At 44.8% G+C, this 19,071-nt stretch overlaps 1 protein-coding gene across 4 annotated transcripts in view; it reads left to right on the forward strand.

Annotated features, from left to right (window-relative positions):
• Cyrib (CYFIP related Rac1 interactor B) overlaps window positions 1-19,071 on the forward strand; it is a 140,844-nt gene that overhangs the window by 27,738 nt on the left and 94,035 nt on the right. For all 4 annotated transcript variants that reach the window (XM_047554304.1, XM_047554311.1, XM_047554315.1 and 1 more), the window contains one exon: window positions 5,877-5,921. The gene's annotated coding sequence lies outside the window, so the exon portion shown is untranslated. The remainder of the gene's footprint in view (window positions 1-5,876; window positions 5,922-19,071) is intronic.

Below are 19,071 nucleotides of genomic sequence, written 5' to 3' on the forward strand. Positions count from 1 at the left end.
GGCTCCCAGCTAACAGTCTTTCAATGTTCAAAAAGGTTACAGTCTTAGAAAAGACACAGGTGAATAAAGCAGCCGCAGCAGGCTCCATCCCTTCAGCTGTTAGCATTGCTCAACAATTAAACTAACCTGGCTATTTTTGAAAATATAAGCCAGAGAACTTTTACAAATTTGTGACGAACCCAAGAATCAGTCATCCTATCTCAGAAGGATCCCAAAGCATGCCTGGGATTGGCACATTGGTGGTGAGCATGCTTTGAAAGTCCCAGGTCCCCGGAAGATTTCTGACCTCGGGACTGGAGAAAGTTGCTGTCTTATAACCTGCACACACCTGCATGGAACCTTCACGTGAAACCCTTCATGCTTGAAGGACGTAGCCCTCATTTTGCAAATATAAAGTGGGTCCTGCACCAGGCGGCGGATCCTGTTGTCATGCAGGATGGGAGCTGCAGAGCCAGCTAGCGTGATTGGGAAATGGAACAGTCTGGAGTGTGCTTCGGGGGCCTCCCCTCACCCATGTGTTACCTTCTTTTCTGGACTTCATCCTTGGCAAATTATAGGAGTATACAGCAGGCCATGGGGCACTTCAGAAAACCTCCGCATAGGGCAGGGTTCCTCCAAAAGAGTTTATTTTCCAGGGCTCATCCTTGGTTCCCTGTAGCCCTGGAAAGTGCCCAGGGAGACGGCACTGCGTGAGGCCTGCAGGAGGCTCCAGTCTCCAGGGATCCTCTGGAGGTCTGTCACAGTGGGGTTTTCAGATGGTGCAATTTTTCCAACAACAAATCCAAATCAGCCAAGACAAATTGGAATCCCTTGTGTGAGGGCTTCTCCACAACCGTCTCACACTAGTAATTTAGAGCTTGGCTGACCAGAATATCAAATGAGACATGAGTTAGAGAAGTTCTAATATTCAAGTAGTCTGAGGGTCTAGCTCTTTAACATACTAAGAGGATCGAAACTAAAATGAATACTTCTAGAATACCAATACCATGGGCCCACCTCGAAAGTGCTTAGGATCTCGTTGACAGTGTCAAGACAGAGGTGATACTAAAAAGTGGTTTGATGGTCAAGCAGAGGCGGTGGAGCTGAGAAGAATGTATTAGGGCTGCCACTGCGAAGCTGTCCTAGTGCCCTCGTCACCCAGTATTGTGGTAGCGTCTGCATGCTGTCCTGGGTGAGACCCTTAAAGGTGAGGACCGTGTCCTCATCCTGGTCTGGAGCACAGTGGTCAGCATGACATTCAGGGCGCCAAGCCATCGTCCCACGTCTGATCACTTTTTATCTTCTTAGGATGTAACATGGAGACGTGTGTGCCATGATTGTCTTTGGATATGGGCTTTTGAGTTCAGTTGGTTTAAAACATGGAGTAGCCGGTTTGGAGAGGGCTGTGGAAGGTCTGCCAACCATGAGTGCCGCTCCGGGGAGCATATCTTCCCTGGTGCCCGCCCCACGCCCGCTCTGCTTGGCACGTGCGAGGTCAGGATGAGGACAGGAGTCAATCACTTCGGCGAGGCAGTGAGACCCCTACAAACATTCTTAGTAAACACTCCCATTCTGAATCAGGAATTGTATTTCTTTCTTTTTATTTTTTTTCTATTTTTTTATTTTTATTTTTTTAGCTTTTCAGGACTGATGTGCCCAATACTTACCTTTCCCATTAAGCTCAGGGAGAAGTTGCAGTGAGAGACCCCTTGGGACTAATTGCATTGCTAGTGTTTGCAGGTACCTCTGGGACCAGCTGAGTGGTGTTAATCAGTACCTGTCACTGCCTGCCTCAAGAGGGCAGGTAAGTTACCTGTGCAGGCGTTACTTTTGCTATTTCTCCCGTGAAAATGTAAAGAGGAACTGATGGGCATACAAGCCTGTCTTCATGCCCAACTGCACCGGCCTGGTCATTTTTAACATTCCTGCTAAGTCCTGTCCTGATAGTGTGAACAAAGTTTCAGCCTAGTTTAGAAAAATGATCATGAATTAAAATAATTCCGAATACTCATTATAAATAGCTAATGTTTATGGCCTGTTTACTCTTTATTAGCCACTTTCCAAGGGACAGTTTTATTAAATAAAATGATTCACGGTTGTTGGAAATACTAGACTACTTGTAATTGAATGGGATTATGGGTGTAAGTTTGTAATTTTATTAACTGGGACAGAATGAATCATGATAAAGAAAAAAATAAGAAGTGATAAACAAGCCAATAAAATTACAAGATGAATTCACCAAGGAGAAGGTGTAATTATTTGAATTATATTTTCTTGTTTAATTAACATTTATTGTCTTCTGGGGAACAGGCCCTGTTGGGTACTTTTCGATCTGCTATTTTATTTAATTACGAGGAGTTCGCCACTTCCAGATAAGATTTCCCACGGGCTTCCTTTGACTAATGAGTTACCCAAGCCTGGTGTTTCTTGGACCTGGCTGCACAGGAGAATCACCTGGGAACTTCGGAGACCTCGCTTCCAGAGTTCATCCTTCGAGTCTGTCTGCCTGTGCAGGGTTGGCGCCTCGTAGGAGCGTTTTAAAACCCAGCTCAAGCCAGCAATGTCATCTCACTTGCAGAAAAAATATTGACTTAAACTTTTCAGCAATAGGCAACTGTGGCGAACTGCAGAGTGTGCTGTGCCAGGTGGAGTAACCAGGACACCTGTTTTCCTTTGCTCTTCTTAAGTGGGATGTGGGAAGCGTCACAAGAATTAAGGAATGAAGCAGGCTAGAAAAAGCTGCCCTAAAGGTCTCCAACCCAGAACTTCCAGGTGCGTTTAATTTGTGACCTGGGTTTCACTCTATGGCGTTTATCAGGACCGTTGTGCCAATGACTTGCCTCAGCAGAAGGTTGTTGTTTTTTAATTTTAAGAAAACAGGACCCTATTTAAGGACCTTCTATACTAAAGGTGATTCCTTTTGAGGAAACACATACCTATGAACAGAGTACACATGTGTGAATAAAAGAGCTCAGGAGGACACAGAATTGATAAGGAACTTCTTTCGGTAGTGAGATTAGGGCTAAAAGTGTCGTCTTCAGCTCCATGTGTGACGCTGTAGTGAGGTTGCTTCATAGCGAACTTGGGAAGAAGAAAAGCCAAGTGGTTGGAGAGACTCTGCTTCTCTTTAAAATCACGATAGCCTTAGATCACAGAGCATTAACCCTAAGGACGATTTATAAGAAGTATATCCAGTTCCTCAAAGAAGTCCAAGGCACCTTCATAAAGGAGTTGGCTTCAGTGGGGACACGTAGCCCCTCCGGGAGAGCCCAGAGGCCGCAGAGGTGTGGTGGGCTGTCAGTCCCCAGGGTCCTCGGGGGCTGGAGGAGTTCTGAGCAGGCTCTGGCCTCCCGGGGCTGCCCCGGTGAGCCCTGGGTGGGCGTCCACCCGCAGAGAGGGTGGTCGGCGCAGTTCTGCAGGCACTTTCGAGGACACGCTGTGTCAGCATAGTGCAGGCCGAGGGGACACGAGGGCCACCCAACCCGGCAGCAGCCTTCAGGTGGCCTGACACAGACGAGTCCAGCCTTCTTCAGCTGAAGGAGGGAGCGGGAGAGGCTGGTGTGTAAGGGAGCCCTGGGTGTTTTTAAGAAGCAAACACTAATAGAGGATGACACCCTCCTTTGAATCCCAAGAGGGCAAGGAGGAGGAAGGAGACGGGCCCCCAGGGGATGTCGGGACCCCCACTGGTGCCCTGGAGCAGACTCCAGCCTTCAGCATGCAGTGAAGGGTTGCAGGGGAAGAGGCCCCGGGCTGTGGAGGACACACTCAGCTCTAGGGCTGGCAAGAGCCTTGGGGTCACCTGGTGCCCTTGGCAAGTCCACCCCGCTGCACATCCAGCTACCGTTTCCATCTCCAATGCGTGACCAAGTGGAGCAGAGTGACCTGTGCATGGCCCCTGACTCTGCTTCCGTGCCACCTGCCTCTGACCAATTCTGATCTGTCTGTATTCGGTGTGCCATCTCCTTGGGGCCATCTATTGTGTCTGCGTCACCGTTCACTCCTGCCGAGCCCCGGGGATACTCAGTCACCGTTCACCCCTGCTGAGCTCCCAGGATACCCTCTTCTGTGATGGGGCACACCTGCCCCCCCCCGCCAGTCGTTGTAACTGTGTGTCCACCTGCAGTTGCTCCTGCTAATCCCTGTGAGCTGCTGGGTGGCAGGGGAAGGCTCTGTGGCCACAAGGCTTGGCACACAGAGGGCACTTGGGACCTCTGCATGTTGAAGGAACAGGAGTCCTTACTCTATAGCAAAGGTCACTGGGGCTCAGAGAGGCTAGGTGACTTGCGAGGAGTCCAGCAGCCCTGGAGCCCGTGGTAGGAGTCTCAGAAGAGACAAGAGGGGTTTCTAGGGCCACATCCAGGTTCTCTCTGCCCATGTTCTTGTAAGGAGAAGACAGGCCACCCTCCTTTTGTTTGTTTGTTTTTTGCGGTGCTGGGGATCAAACCCAGGGACTTGTGCTCGCAACGAAACACTCTACTGACTGAGCTATCTTCCCAGCCCCCAACCCTCGTTTTGAAATGCCCACCCTGCTTCTTCCAGAGCCACACTCTGTGTCCAGGCTTCCTCTTGGTGATCCTAAGAACAGATCAAGGCAAGAGTTCTGTGCGTGTGAGTTGGCATGCTTTTTCTAATTTCGAGGTCGTGGCCTACGACCCTAAAATTTTCCCAAGTTAACAACTTGTCCCCAATTTCTATTTTGCAAATCTGGTCCAAGGATCAGAGAGAAAGAAAACTCCTTCTTATGGTGACAGTCGCGTGTCGGTACAAGAAGAGCCAGGAGTCCGTTGTCATGGTCTGGGCGTGTGCGCGTACATGCGCGTAGCATGTCCGTGCGTGTGTGGAGTGTTGGTGGCGTGTTCGTGGTGAGGGATGCACATGTGTGTGGTGTGTTCGTGGAGCTTGTGCACCCATCTGAGGACAGGGCTTGTGAGCCCCCCAGGAGGTTCTTTCTGCTGAGCCTGCTCTTCTCTGGCCCCTGAGCCACCCGCTGCTGCAGTTTCAAGGGGGTGCTACCCCGGCCACCACGGGAGGAAACGCCCTGCTGGCAGAGCAGCAGAGGTGGCTACCACGGCAGTGGGCTGGCCCCAGCCTTCTGTGAATAAAATGCACTGGTTAAGTGGCTTCCGGCAGCTTCAGCACCCAGTGGAAAGCAAAACAAAACTCCAGGGCTGCCACGGATTTAATCAAGATAGAGGCCAGGAAAAGGCCTCTGTTCCAGTCCGTTCGGTGACCGGGTCCCCCCAGCAGCCTTTGCTCGGCTTTCCACGCTCGCCGTGGTGAAAGCATCCAATGGGATGTTGCTTAACTGTGGTGTTTCTGAAAACTCTCATTGATTCGTAAACGTGTGCTGCTGCAGGAGATGTTGGAGGTGACAAAGCTGGTGTCAGGCACACGTTTGCTCTTTCTCTGCAAAGTAGAAGCCTGAAACAGGAAGTGATTCGGGGGCAGAAAGGCTAAGACTGGTGCAAAGTAGAGTTGAGCTTTTTGTTGGGACCAAGACATGTGCTGCAGTCACCAGGTCCAATGCCTTTATCTCAGAGTTTGGAATCTCAAAATACAGACTGACCCTACCCTCTGTCTCTGGGGCAGCACAGTTCAGCAGAACTGTCCTGCAGTTATTGGAGTTTGGTTTGGGTCTCTGTTCTTGCTGTGCAGCCTTTAGCAAGTTGCTTAACTTCTCTGAATTATCACTAATTTATTTGTAATACCCATGACTGTTTTGAGTATTCCATGAGACAACTGTGAAAGAACCCTGTAATGGTCTGTAAAATGCTACTCAGACTTGTTATTCCCAGGGTATTCAGTATAGGGAAAAATAACAGTGACCAGGACTTAGTGGGGGCTCTCTGTGCTGAGGACCGTTGTAACTTGTGTAATCCTCTCTAACTCTCTTATAGGAGAAGGCCTGGAGTTGGAGTCATTTGTTCAAGGTTACCACGTTGGTAAGTAACGGCGCTGGGGTGTGACCGTGGCTGTCTGGCCTCGCAGCCTGCCCTCTTCATCTCTTCACTGAGAGGAGTTAAAGCCGGTGGCTGTGGCCGGGGTGGGTCTCAGCTCCGTAGCAGCGAGAGCCCCTGCCTTTTCAAGTCAGAACACACACCTTTTCCCATTTGCTCTGTAAATCTCTCTCGTGATTATCAGGTCAGATTTTTTAAAGAATTTTATCTTTAAAATTTTTCTATTTTTAGTTGTAGGGGGACACAGTACCTTTATTTATTTATGTGGTGCCGAGGATCGAACTCGGTACCACTGAGCCACCACCCGAGCCCGTCAGGTCAGATTTTTATTCTAAATAACTGTGATTGGGGAGGGAGGGTGAGGTTTCCAGCCTTGCTGTCATCTGTATCAATAGTAATAGATAATGGTTGTGCATTTTTCCTGTGTGTAGTCCCCATGCTGAGTGCTGTGCCGGAACTGGGCCTCGCAGCAGCCTACAATGTTGAGGTTGGAAGAAGGAACGTCCCTTGCCCAAGGCCACTGTGTTAGGAAGGGGTGGAGCCTGTGCCCTCAGCCGCTGTGGGCCTGTCACCGTGAGGGGCTTTCGTGGAAGACCGCCCACTCTTGGAGCCTGGAGCCCTCTGCCTGACGGACACGTCTGGCTTCTGCCTCCTGTTCTGGCCTCCTGGTCTCCTTACTGCCCTCGTCTGGCCCGTTGGCCTCTGCAGGGCTTCACCCTTGATCGGAGACCCTTGGCTGCAAGCCGCCCAGCACTCTGCTCAGGCTTGTGACTTGGATTTCAGTGGAGCTGGTCACACTGTAGAACGCACAAATCCCAGCCGTACAGCCTGATGAATTCTTAGGATGTGACACCCCTCTAGCCAGCCCCTGTCCGCATGTCCCGCACGCCCCTGTCCCTTTGCGGTTAGTACTGCTTGAGAGATAACCGTGGTTCTGACTTTCAGCATCACAGATCGTTGTTTCTAATGTATTCAGATCCGAACGTACCTCCTCAACAAAAACAAAACCAAGTAGGCGTAACAACAGCACGTTAACTAGCGCGGGGGACCCTGTTGTTCACGGTCTGCTGTGGCCTCTGTTCATCTGTTCCCTCTGTTACTTGAGAGTGTGAGCATCTTGTGCCATCTCATATTTATAGACTTTCATTATCACACAACATGCCCCTAAATCCAAGCAGGCTCTTTCACATGGTGCTCAACCCAAGAAACCAAATCCTGCTGGAGAAAGAACCAACTGCATTGGACCTCATGAGAGATGGTTCTCTGTCTCCAATGTGAGGCCTTATTGTAGGACTTTCAGGAGGAATTTGGACTCTTTAATTTTCATATTTAGACACTAATCCCTGAACAAGATGCAGTTTTAGTGCAGACAGAACTCAAGTGGGGGTAAGTGGTTCTGTTGGATTTGGTGACTTGGAACACTCTTGGCAAATGGTGGACTAAGCTGATTTGCATGAGTCCTTCCTGGTATGAATGTAGAGTTGATGGAAATATAAGAATTCTATCCAGAGGAGTTCAAGAAAAAGGAAAAGCCACCAGTGCCAAAAATGAAGAGAGAAATGGAAGCCCAGTGGTTGCATGTAGGCCAAAGCTGTGACCATTCTGGGGTCTTTTGCACCTAGGTAGAGGCCCATGAGTTTGGAGGCTAAGGTATGAGTGCCCAGTGGGTCTAGAAATGAGGTCTGGGCTCAAGGAATAATTGAATGCGCGGGAGCCCTGAAGCTCTGACCTCTCATGATAAGATTCTACAAAAATTCCACTACCTGGAAATTTACCTTGAGTTGAAAATGTCAGCAATAAGAATTTGAAAATCTGGCACTATACTGTATGCAGTTGTGAAATACGTGTGTATGTGTACATATTTGTGTGTGTGTGTGTGTGTGTGTGTGTGTGTATGTGTGTGTGAGAGAGAGAGAGAGCACACGAGCGTGCCAACCCTCAGGGCCTTGCACTTGCTAGGTGAGTACCCTACCCCTGAACTAAATCCACAGCCCTTTTTATTTTACTTTGAGACAGGGCCTCAATAAGTTATCTAGGCTGACCTTAAGCGTATGATCCTTGAGAGTCACTGAGATTACAAGGCGTGCATCACCACACCTGGTGTGGAACGTATATTTCTATTACCTATGAGATATGAAATCCTTCTACCTGAACAGTTAGCATAGTAAGTGGTCTAATACTATGGAATCCTCTCATACAAACACAAAATCACTCCATAGGTGTATTTTAACAATCCATACCTAATGGAACTCCCACAGGAAGAACTAACTTTTCTGAAAATGAATCTCCACAATTAAAAACTAAAAACTAATCAGGAAACAGAGCATTCCAAAAAAGAGACTATAAAATAGTATATTTAAAATAATTAAGAAAAAACAGTGAGCCGGGTATGTTGGTACATGCCTGTAATCCCAGCTACTTGGGAAACTGAGGCAGGAGGATCACAGTTTGAGACCAGCCTTGGCATTTAGTGAGACCCTGTTTTTTTATTTATTTATTTATTTTTTAAAATTTATTTTTATTGTAAACAAATGGGATACATGTTGTTTCTGTTTGTACATGGAGTAACAGAATACCATTTGCGTAATCATACATTTACATAGGGTAATGATGTTTGATTCATTCTGTTATTTTTCCCTCCCCCCCAACCCTCTTTTCCCTCTATACAGTCCCTCCTTCCTCCATTCTTGCCCCCCTCCCACCCCCCATTATGTGTCATCATCCACTTATCAGCGAGATCATTCGTCCTTTGGTTTTTTGAGATTGGCTTATCTCATTTAGCATGATATTCTCCAATTTCATCCATTTGCCTGCAAATGCCATAATTTTATTATTCTTTATAGCTGAGTAATATTCCATTGTATATATATATACCACACTTTCTTTATCCATTCATCAATTGAAGGACATCTAGATTGGTTCCACAATCTGGCTATTGTGAACTGAGCAGCTGTGAACACTGATGTGGCTGTATCTCTGTAGTATGCTGATTTTAAGTCCTTTGGGTATAGGCCAAGGAGTGGGATAGCTGGGTCAAATGGTGGTTCCATTCCAAGTTTTCTAAGGAATCTCTACACTGCTTTCCAGAGTGGCTGCACTAATTTGCAGCCCCACCAGCAATGTATGAGTGTACCTTTTTCCCCACATCCTCTCCATCACCTATTGTTGCTTGTATTCTTGATAATCGCCATTCTAATTGGGTGAGATGGATCTTAGTGTAGTTTTGATTTGCATTTCTCTTATTACTAAAGATGGTGAACATTTTTTCATATGTTTGTTGATTGCTTATAGATCTTCTGTGAAGTGTCTGTTCATATCCTTAGCCTATTTGTTGATTGGGTTATTTGTATTCTTGGTGTAGAGTTTTTTGAGTTCTTTATATATTCTGGAAATTAATGCTGTATCTGAAGTATGAGTGGCAAAGATATTCTCCCACTCTGTAGGCTCTGTAGGCATTGCTGATAGTTTCCTTTGCTGAGAGAAAGCTTTTTAGTTTGAATCTATCCCAGTTGTTGATTCTTGCTTTTATTTCTTGTGCTATGGGAGTCCTGTTAAGGAATCTGATCCTAAGCCAACAAGTTGAAGATTTGGACCTACTTTTTCTTCTCTAAGATGCAGGGTCTCTGGCTGATTTCAAGGTCCTTGATCCATTGTGAGTTGATTTTTGTGCAGGTGAGAGATAGGGGTTTAGTTTCATTCTGTTGCATATGGATTTCCAGTTTTCCCAGCACCATTTGTTGAAGAGGCTATCTTTTCTCCATTGCATATTTTTGGCACCTTTGTCTAGTATGAGAAAATTGTATTTATTTGGGTTTGTGTCCGTGTCCTCTATTCTGTACCATTGATCTACCTGTCTATTTTGGTGCCAATACCATGCTGGTTTTGTTACTATTGCTTTGTAGTATAGTTGAAGTTCTGGTATTGCGATACCCCCTGTTTCATTCTTCCCGCTAAGGATTGCTTTAGCCATTTTGGGTTTCTTATTCTTCCAGATGAATTTCATGATTGCTTGCTCTATTTCTGTAAGGTACATCGTTGGGATTTTAATTGGAATTGCATTGAATCCAATGCACTTTTGGTAGTATGGCCATTTTGACAATATTAATTCTGCCTATCCAAGAACATGGGAGATCTTTCCATCTTCTAAGGTCTTCCTCAATTTCTTTCTTCAATGTTTTGTAGTTTTCATGTAGAGATCTTTTACCTCGTTGGTTAGATTGATTCCCAAGTATTTTATTTTTTTTTGAGGCTATTGCAAATGGAGTTGTTTTCCTCATTTCCCTTTCAGGTGTTTCGTTGCTTGTGTATAAAAATGCTTTAGATTTATGTGTGTTGATTTATAGCCTGCTATTTTGCTGAATTCATTAATGAGGTCTAGAAGTTTTCTGGAGGAGTTTTTTGGATCCTCTAAATATAGAATTATGTCATCAGCAAATAGTGACAGCTTAAGTTCCTCTTTTCCTATTTGTATCCCTTTAATTTCTTTAGTCTACCTAATTGCTCTAGCTAGAGTTTCGAGGACAATGTTGAATAGAAGTGGTGAAAGAGGACTCCCTCTCTTGTTCCCGTTTTCAAAGGGAATGGTTTCAGTTTTTCTCCACTAAGAATGATGTTGGCCATGGGCTTAGCATAAATAGCCTTTACAATGTTCAGGTATGTTCCTACTATCCCTATTTTTTCTAGTGTTTTGAGCATGAAGGGGTGTTGTATTTTGTCGAACACTTTTTCTGCGTTAATTGAAATAACCATATGATTCTTATCCTTAAGTCTATTGACATGATGGATTACGTTTATTGATTTATGAATGTTAAACCATCCTTGCATTCCAGGGATGAATCCCACTTGATCGTGGTGCACGATTTTCTTAATATGTTTTTGGATACAGTTTGCCAATATTTTGTTAAGGATCTTTGCATCTATATTCATCAAGGATATTGGTCTAAAATTTTCTTTCCTTGATGTGTCTTTTCCTGGTTTGGGTATTAGGGTGATATTAGCTTCATAGAATGAGTTTGGTAGGGTACCCTCCTTTTCTATTTCCTGGAATACTTTGAGAAGTATTGGAATGAGTTCTTCTTTGAAGGTCTTGTAGAGAGACACTGTCTTAAAAAAAATTAAAAAAATAAAAAGGACTGGGGATGTAGCTCAGTGGTAGAATACTTGCCTTGTGTATATGAGACCCTGGGGTTCAATCCCCAGCAACACCAAAAGATAAAAAAGGAATAATGATATCAAAGAGGTAAAGAGTTATGAATAAGGAATATTAGAAAAGGAACCAAACTGAAGTGAGAAATAATATGATTAAACTCTAACCAAAGGGTAAATGAAAGACTAGACATAGCTAAAGAGAGAATTAGTAAACTGGAAGGTAATATTGTTTACTTTTATTAAATATATAGTATGTGCCAGATACTTTACTCAATCTGTGTACTTTACACAATCCTCAGAAGAAAATTATGAGGAGGTATTATTATCATCTATAATTTATAGATGAGGAAACTATGGCACTTGCCCAAGATAAGGGATAGAGCTGGAATTTGACCCTGGACTATTTAGTGTAGCCTTGAGTCTGCACTTGCAGTTACTAACACCATGAGAAATCAGCAGGAATAAATAGTAAATAATGAAGAGATAGAAATGCGAAAGGATAGAAAAAAAAGGCATAGAGGGTGCTACTTAAGTCTGCCTTCAGGGGCTGACAGAGAGGTGGTATTAGAAAACACAGGGTGAGATGGCCTTTGAGTTTTCTTCCCGTCCTTGGGTTTTAAGAATTTGTAACCAGGGGGCTGCAGTTGTGGCTCATTGGTACAGCACCTGCCTGGCACGTGGGAGGAACTGGGTTTAATCCTCAGCACCACATAAAAATAAGTGAAATAAAGGTATCATGTCTGTCACTAAACATATTAAAATATTAAACTAAAAAATATTTAAAGAAAAGAATTTGTAACCAGGTCAGCATCAAAGGCAACATACTCAGCAAAGGGTGGTATAGCCTCAGTTTCTGCAGTACTATGCATTGATATGTTGGTAAGTATTCAAAGCAGCCTCTCTGGGGAAAGGGAGAAAGTCCTGATCTGTAGCATTTGCTGATTCCTCTGGTGTAAATACTTCCACAGCATGATGTTGCTGAACTTGGAGTTGGCAAGAATGAGCAGGCAAGTGTCTTGAGCCAGTGTGAGCTCACGTCACTGACTCTGGCAGACAATGAGTTTTAAACTCTGATGTCTGGATTGTGCATCCAGGGTTGGAATTTTCAGAAAGTCATAATGTCACATGTGATTCACAGGGACTAGAAGAGACAATGGGACAAGAGTGGAGGAGTACTGCCCTTCTTTTTTCCCTTGTATTAAAAAAAAAACAAACTAAGTTTTGTGAATGTGGGCAGAGCAACTGGCATATACCTCATGGTATAGATGAGTGTGAAAATCAGAACGAACTCTTTGAAGAGCAACTTGTTACTACCTACCAACATTTTAAGTGCATGTACCCTCCGACCCTGCAGTCCTACTTGAAGGATCTTATAATCTTATAAGATTTTTCTTATAGTTACCATGTGTATGAAGGTGCATGTAATGTTTATTCATTGCAGCATGGTTTGTAATAGTGAGACTCTGGAAGCAACTTAAATATACATCAATAGAGAATTGACGAAATGTATATCATCAAGGTAGAATGCTGTACTACGGTTCATCTACGGTTCATACTAGTGTCAAGTAAAGAAGGAATGTTTCCAGAATATGCACTTAAGCTAAAAAAAAATAATAATAATAAGTCATCACATAGCTGCCCATGGTGGCACACTCCTGTATTCCCAGTGACTTGGAAGGCTAAGGCAGGAGGATTGCAAGTTTGAGGTTAGCCTCAGCAAATTAGTGGGCCCTAAGCAACTTAGTGAGACCCTTACTCAAAATAAAAAAAAATAAAATGTGCTCAGTGATAAAGCACCTCTGGGTTCAATTCCTAGTACCAAAAAAAAAAAAAAAAAAAAAAGTCAGTGTGTAGACAAGGATGTGTGGTATGCTATCATATGTACAGAAAAGGGGGGCTTATCAGTGCTTTTACATGCCAGCCACACACAGACACATACACAGGGTTGAGTATGCCTAGACTGTTGATGACTTCCTAGGGAAAGGCTAGGGGATTGTGGGACTGAGATGGACAGAAGTCTCCTGACTGTGCATCCTTGTATTTTATTTCCCAGTATTGGGGATTGAACCCAGAGCTTTTGCACATTTTATTTTTGAATTTTTAAATAAAAGCATATTGTACTTTTTGCATTAATAAATAGGTTAAAATTTCTTGGTGGGGGGGCTTCAACCTGAAAGCCCTTCCATCTTTAAGGGGGGGTTAGCAGGGCTTCTTGGTGGAGCCTCTAACCCACAATGGGAACCTGCACCCAGTGAACTGGTGCCAAGCTCCAGGTACCTCCCTGTCCTATCTGGCTTCGGCCTCACTCGCCCATAGTGCTGAAGGTCTCCATTGCCTGGCTGACGGGTGATAACAGTGAATTTCATTTTCAAGAAGACGGGAGGAGAGTCGTTGTGCAAGGTCCTGGGATGTGAGGAGGTGGAGTTCCAGGCTGTCTTAGGGGAGTTTCAGAAGCAAAGGCGATGCAGCTGCTGTTAGCAGTCCGAGGTATCCGGAAGGCATCTCAAGCCTCCCTGCCTCCTGCCACTAATCCTGGCCCTTCCCCTGGAATCACATGCAAGTATTTCATCACTGTCAATTGTTCCAACTGTAAGATTCTTTGCTCTGGAAAGTTGGAGCTGTTTCTGGGGCAAATGGATCTCTGCTATGTTTAGAAAACAAGAGGCAAGGAGAATTTGTCCTGCAGTGTCCTTCTTTTCTGACTTGGTTTATTTTCCCAATTTTCCTGTTGAGGATGCATCATCTAAGTTCCCAGAGATACTAACTTCTGTTCACTGAAAAAGAATGACCTTTAGGACTTCTCTGAGCAAATAGATGTTCCCAGAAGAGCTTGTGTTGCTGCTGCTGCTGTCCACGGTAGGCCCCAGGCCCAGCCACCACCAGCTGCTTCCTAGACCCGCACACGGGCCTCCTCCTGCCCTCTCTCTTGTTGTCATTTGGACATAAACTCAGTAAGTGGGTTATTTGTCTTGATGGGCTATTTTTATGATGCTGCTGTAGTTTGAGCAACGGTAATCCCAGTGGGCAAGAAAATGGGAAAGACACGAATCTGCATGACAGAAGCTGACCCGTCCGTTACTCGTATCATGTCATCTGTAACAATCCCTTGAAGTTCTCGAAAGTGAGGGTCGTGTGACCTTGGTGCTTTGCTGGTCTCCACGCAGTTATTTTGTGCTGTTAAGTGTCATGGCCCACTCTGCCACATGAATGCAGTGGTTTTAATTTACTGGAAGGTGAATGTGAATCTACAGTGTTATCTGACTCCCCCAAATTCTGTCTTTTTTTTTTTTTTTTGCGGTGCTGGGGATCGAACCCAGGGCCTTGTGCTTGCAAGGCAAGCACTTTACCGACTGAGCTGTCTCCCCAGCCCCTCAAATTCTATCTTTGGTGTCTGAGTCGCGATGGGGAGTATGCCCTGGGAGACCTTCCCTGGCGCCCCATCCCACGCTTGTGTTTCACGGTGTGGGTTGTAATTAGAGTGATTGTCTTCCTGGCTGTGCACCATGGCAGCCACGTGTGGCCATCTCCACATCAGACAGCCGGGGCCTGGAAGGCTGGTGGGGCTCATCTGGCTTCACCTGTGTAGCCCGTGTGCAGCATGTCACAGGCCTGCAGGTGTCAGGAGTCGGGATTCTTTCCACCTCCAAACAGAACGCCAACTCGACTGGCTTCTCTAGAAGAGGTATTTGTTGGCTTATTTAATTGAAAAAAAAATCTAGAGATGGAATTTAAGGCATGGAAAACCCAAGGCTTCAACAGTATTGCCAAGTTTCACAGTTTTTCACCATCCCTCAGTGCTGCCCTCATTTCCTTTTGAGATTGTGGTATAAGATGATGGTTAGCAGTTCCAGCAGGAGGTAAAGAAGACCACTTTCCCAGTAGTTCAACAAAAGTCTCAGAGTGGAGTCTCACTGTTTTTGATTGGTCTTTTTAGGGTAACTGAACCAACCCCTGTAGTGAGATGGATGCGGTTCTCTGATTGGCCTTCTTGAATCAAATGCCCACCCCTTGAAGAAGCTAGGCTGGGGTCTGCACCTCCTAGGGCACAAGAACTAAGAATGAGGGCAGGCGGGTGTTCCCCGAGCAAGTCCGGGAACCATTTGTGAATGGTGGGTAGGCAAAAGCAAAGGGTGTCCAATATAGTAGGTTTTTAATCAGTGTTTACTCAATGAATGAATTAACAGATGAATGAGCAAACGGGAGCTTGCTGCTGATTCTGCGAGCTGGCTACACAATACTCGGAGTTGGGTTTTAACAGATGGAGCCCTTGCAGAGAGGAGAGATAGAAGGGAGTCCTGAAATCAAGCCATTAAATTAGCTGAAATATTTAGGAAGAAGCAGGAGGAAGAGATATGTAGCTGATTCCAGCTGTCTGAAGGGCGTTCACGGAGAAGGAACGTTTGTCAGATTCCTACTTCATGTCAGAGGTGCCGGGCTAGAAACTTTAATATTATCACTCCACTTTTATTCTTATTAGACAGTTCAATTCATGTTGATTGTAGAAAATCCAAAAATGCACAAGAAAGAAAAAAATGAAAATGTTACCACTTAGGGCTAATTGCTATTAATATTTTGATATGTAGACTTCTCTATTTATAATTGCATTTTAAGACATTCTTAGTTAATTTTGATACTTGCGTTTGTCAGAGAAAAAAAAAATGTGGCTCAGGGAATTTAGGAATTCACCTGAGGTACAAGACCTAGGCACTGAGAGGGTTAGAATTCAGTCGGGTCTGCCAGGCTCAGACACACTCGCTCTTTTCTGGGTCTTTGATCTAACTGCTGCATAGCCAGGAGACTACTAAATATTAGGGTCTCACTGGAGTTCTAGTCTGAGAGTCTTGATTTTATCACTGCTTGTGTGTCCACTCACTCACCTTGATTCATGTACTCAGGACATTTTATTGGGTGCTTTCTGGGTGCCAGGGGACAGGCTAGTGAATGAAGCAGGCCTCTTCTGCCTATTGGTTGATGGACTTCCTTTATGGTAGCCATACAGGAAAGAGCTACCATCTCTCCCTAGAGACACTGAACAAAATTTCTGGGCTTCACTGTGATTGGACCATCTCAGGGCGTGCGTCTGTCCCTCAACCAATGATGGTGAGAGGGGAGATGGGGTAGCACTGATTGGTTTAGATCATTCAGCATCTACTGCCAGAATTAGAGATGAAGTTGTCCTGGCTGAGGGATACTGGTTGATGGGGGGAGGGGAGCAGATGTTGACAGGCAGTGACAACCTCTCAGTGGTGGTTGGATGTGCTAGGACTGACCTACAAGGTAAGGTGTTTTCTCTTTTTGTGAGACACCCACCTTCTCAGTACACCAACGTTACATTTCTTGAATGCCAGACAATTCCATATATTTTCACGGTTAGTTCTCATGGCATCCCTGTCAAGTAGGTAATTATTTCCATTTGACAGGCAAGGAAACAAGTTTAGAGAGGTTAGACTGCTCACCATCCCAGGAAGCTGGAGACATGGTTGTTGAGAAAATAGGTTGTTCATAGAGACCCTGAACCATTGTCAACTAACAATGCTCAGAAGAGATGGTTGCATCAAATATTTTTATAAAAATGGCTCCCCTCTTCAGTTTGACTTTTCCGCCTGAGGCTGCCATTAGCTTTTAAAGCAATAGAGTAACTATTATGTAATTGTACACAATGCTTCTTTCCCTTGGGCCCAAGTTAGCTTGTGCCTTCAAAAAAAACAGATTACCTTTTTTTTTTTTTTCTTGCAAAGAGTTTACATAAAGCTAGTCTGATTCTTAAATTAAAATGCTAAAATGAGGGCCAGCTGGGTTTTCTGGTTTTCTCCAGACTCTGCAGAGTCGTACAATCCCACAGGGCAGATAGACGATTTGCTGAAAATTTGTGTGCTGGTGGCAGAATGTGTTCCCACTGTGCTCTGCATGCAGCTCGTGTGACCTGCACTTTGCTGCCGGCTGAGAGGGTGCTCTTCTGTTCACAGCCTCCTGACCTCACTTGCTTCTATCCCAGCAAACACAATTTCACCCTGGAAGAAATTAAACAGAAATGGGGAAATCCAAATGATGGCTGGGACCAGTTGACAAATAAGGTTTTCAGCTCAGATGCTGTGCTTTTTGAGTTCTTATGTCTGTTTTCCACTTTTTTCTCAGATTATTACTAATAATAATTTACCTAGCCAAATTTTATTAAGTTGTCTGCTATGCTTTGGGTCTTAGAGAGTTGAGGAAGGTGTAATCTTCCTCACTAATAGCCTCTAATGGCCCTCCTCTGACCAGATTTCACCTGTTTGTCCACATCAGTATAATTTTGGGGTTCTGATTTACCTCAGGCCTGGCAAGTTTGTTCATCTGGACATAGGAAAGGTATGAAGTAAAAAAGTGAATAGCTGGACGCTGTAATCCCAGCTACTTGGGAGTCTGAGGCAGGAGGATCACAATTTGAGGCCAGCCTCTGCAACTTAGTGAGACTGTGTCTCAACAAATAAAAAGAACTGAGGACGTAGTTCAGTGATACAGTACCCCTGGGTTCAATCCCCAGTAACCCCCCTACCTGCAAAAAAAGATACAAAAAAGACCTAAGGGTTAAAAACTGTCTTAAATGTCAGTTAAAGATTAGAAAGTCAGGGTCGATGGGCTCATTGTGACTCTCAAGTGTGACTGCAGCAAAATCTATCTTATCCTAATGCATGTAACCTCTGCTGCCATAGAGGGAACAAGATTCATGGATCCTGGGAGAGGCCATCGTGTGAGTGTGTGTGTGTGTGTGTGTGTGTGTGTGTGTGTGTGTGAGAGAGAGAGAGAGAGAGAGAGAGACTGGGAATATCTTACTTCATTCTTCATGACGGTGGTTTCCAAACTTGTCTGCAGATTAAGATCACTTAGTGATGTTTTAAAATTCCCAAGACCACACACTTGATGAATTAATTCACAAAATTCTGGGAGTGTGGTGGATACAAGCCTTAGTTGTCTTTAAGCTCTTCAGCTGATTCATGATTCAGGAGCCACTGCTGCTTGAGAATTATAATAATATCATCATCATTTTTTGAAGAGGAGTGGGATAATGGTAATGGAGGCGGCCATAGCCACTGTACTGGCTGCTACCTCTGTGCTCGGAAGTCAGGAGAGTTTTATAAATACTCTTAGTTCTAGCCTTTACTGTGCTCTGTAGGTAGGTGGAGAAGACAGGAGGGGGCTGTACCTTTCAAACTCACGGCAGCACAGAGTTGGCTGGCCCAGACTGTCAGGTAACGGCCAGAAGGATGAGGTTGCTGAGCGTATCCTGCTGACCCCAGAGGCACTACTATGGTCATCCTTAGGCTGAGATTTAAGGGTTCTTTGTTCCCATAGCATAACCTGTCCCATCCTGATGGACACAACCATCCATTTAATAACCACAGCAGATTTAGGAGTCAGTATTCAAAAGCACATTTTGTGAAGTTATAAATTGAGGGTGAGTTTATTTTGCTTTGTGGCTTGGAAAGAGAAAAGAGTATAGTAGACCAGGCTATTAATCTTGGGTTGGTGGATTCAGCCATCAAAACCACCGTGTATGTGTCTCAGAGAATCAGTTTAAATAAATTAATAAAATATTACCTGTATTTTTGTAGCACTTCTCTCTACTGAGTACCATGCTATGCAACCCTCACAGCATTGCTAGAATGTTGGGTACCCCAGAAGGATTGCAGAGTAAATAGGACTGCAACAAGTTACCATGAGGCAGAAAGAGAAACTAAGTTATATCGAAATGCTTATTCAGCTGCACGGAGGTCTCTGACCCGTGCCACCACGGGTAGGTATGAGTTTGGCAGGAAGCCAGGAGTGCCAGGAAAGGTGTTTCTAGCAGAGCAACAGCGTGGGCAAAGACACACCAGCAGGAAATCATACTTACAGGAACTCTGTAAGCAGTTTAAGATCACTACCAAGTGAGTCCATTCCCCACTGCTTTGGGTGACTTGGGAACCTATATAATGTGCATTTCCATGTGATTTTTTTTTTCCTTATG

Source organism: Sciurus carolinensis, chromosome 1 (genome assembly GCF_902686445.1).
Source record: "Sciurus carolinensis chromosome 1, mSciCar1.2, whole genome shotgun sequence".
NCBI classification, from domain to species: domain Eukaryota; kingdom Metazoa; phylum Chordata; class Mammalia; order Rodentia; family Sciuridae; genus Sciurus; species Sciurus carolinensis.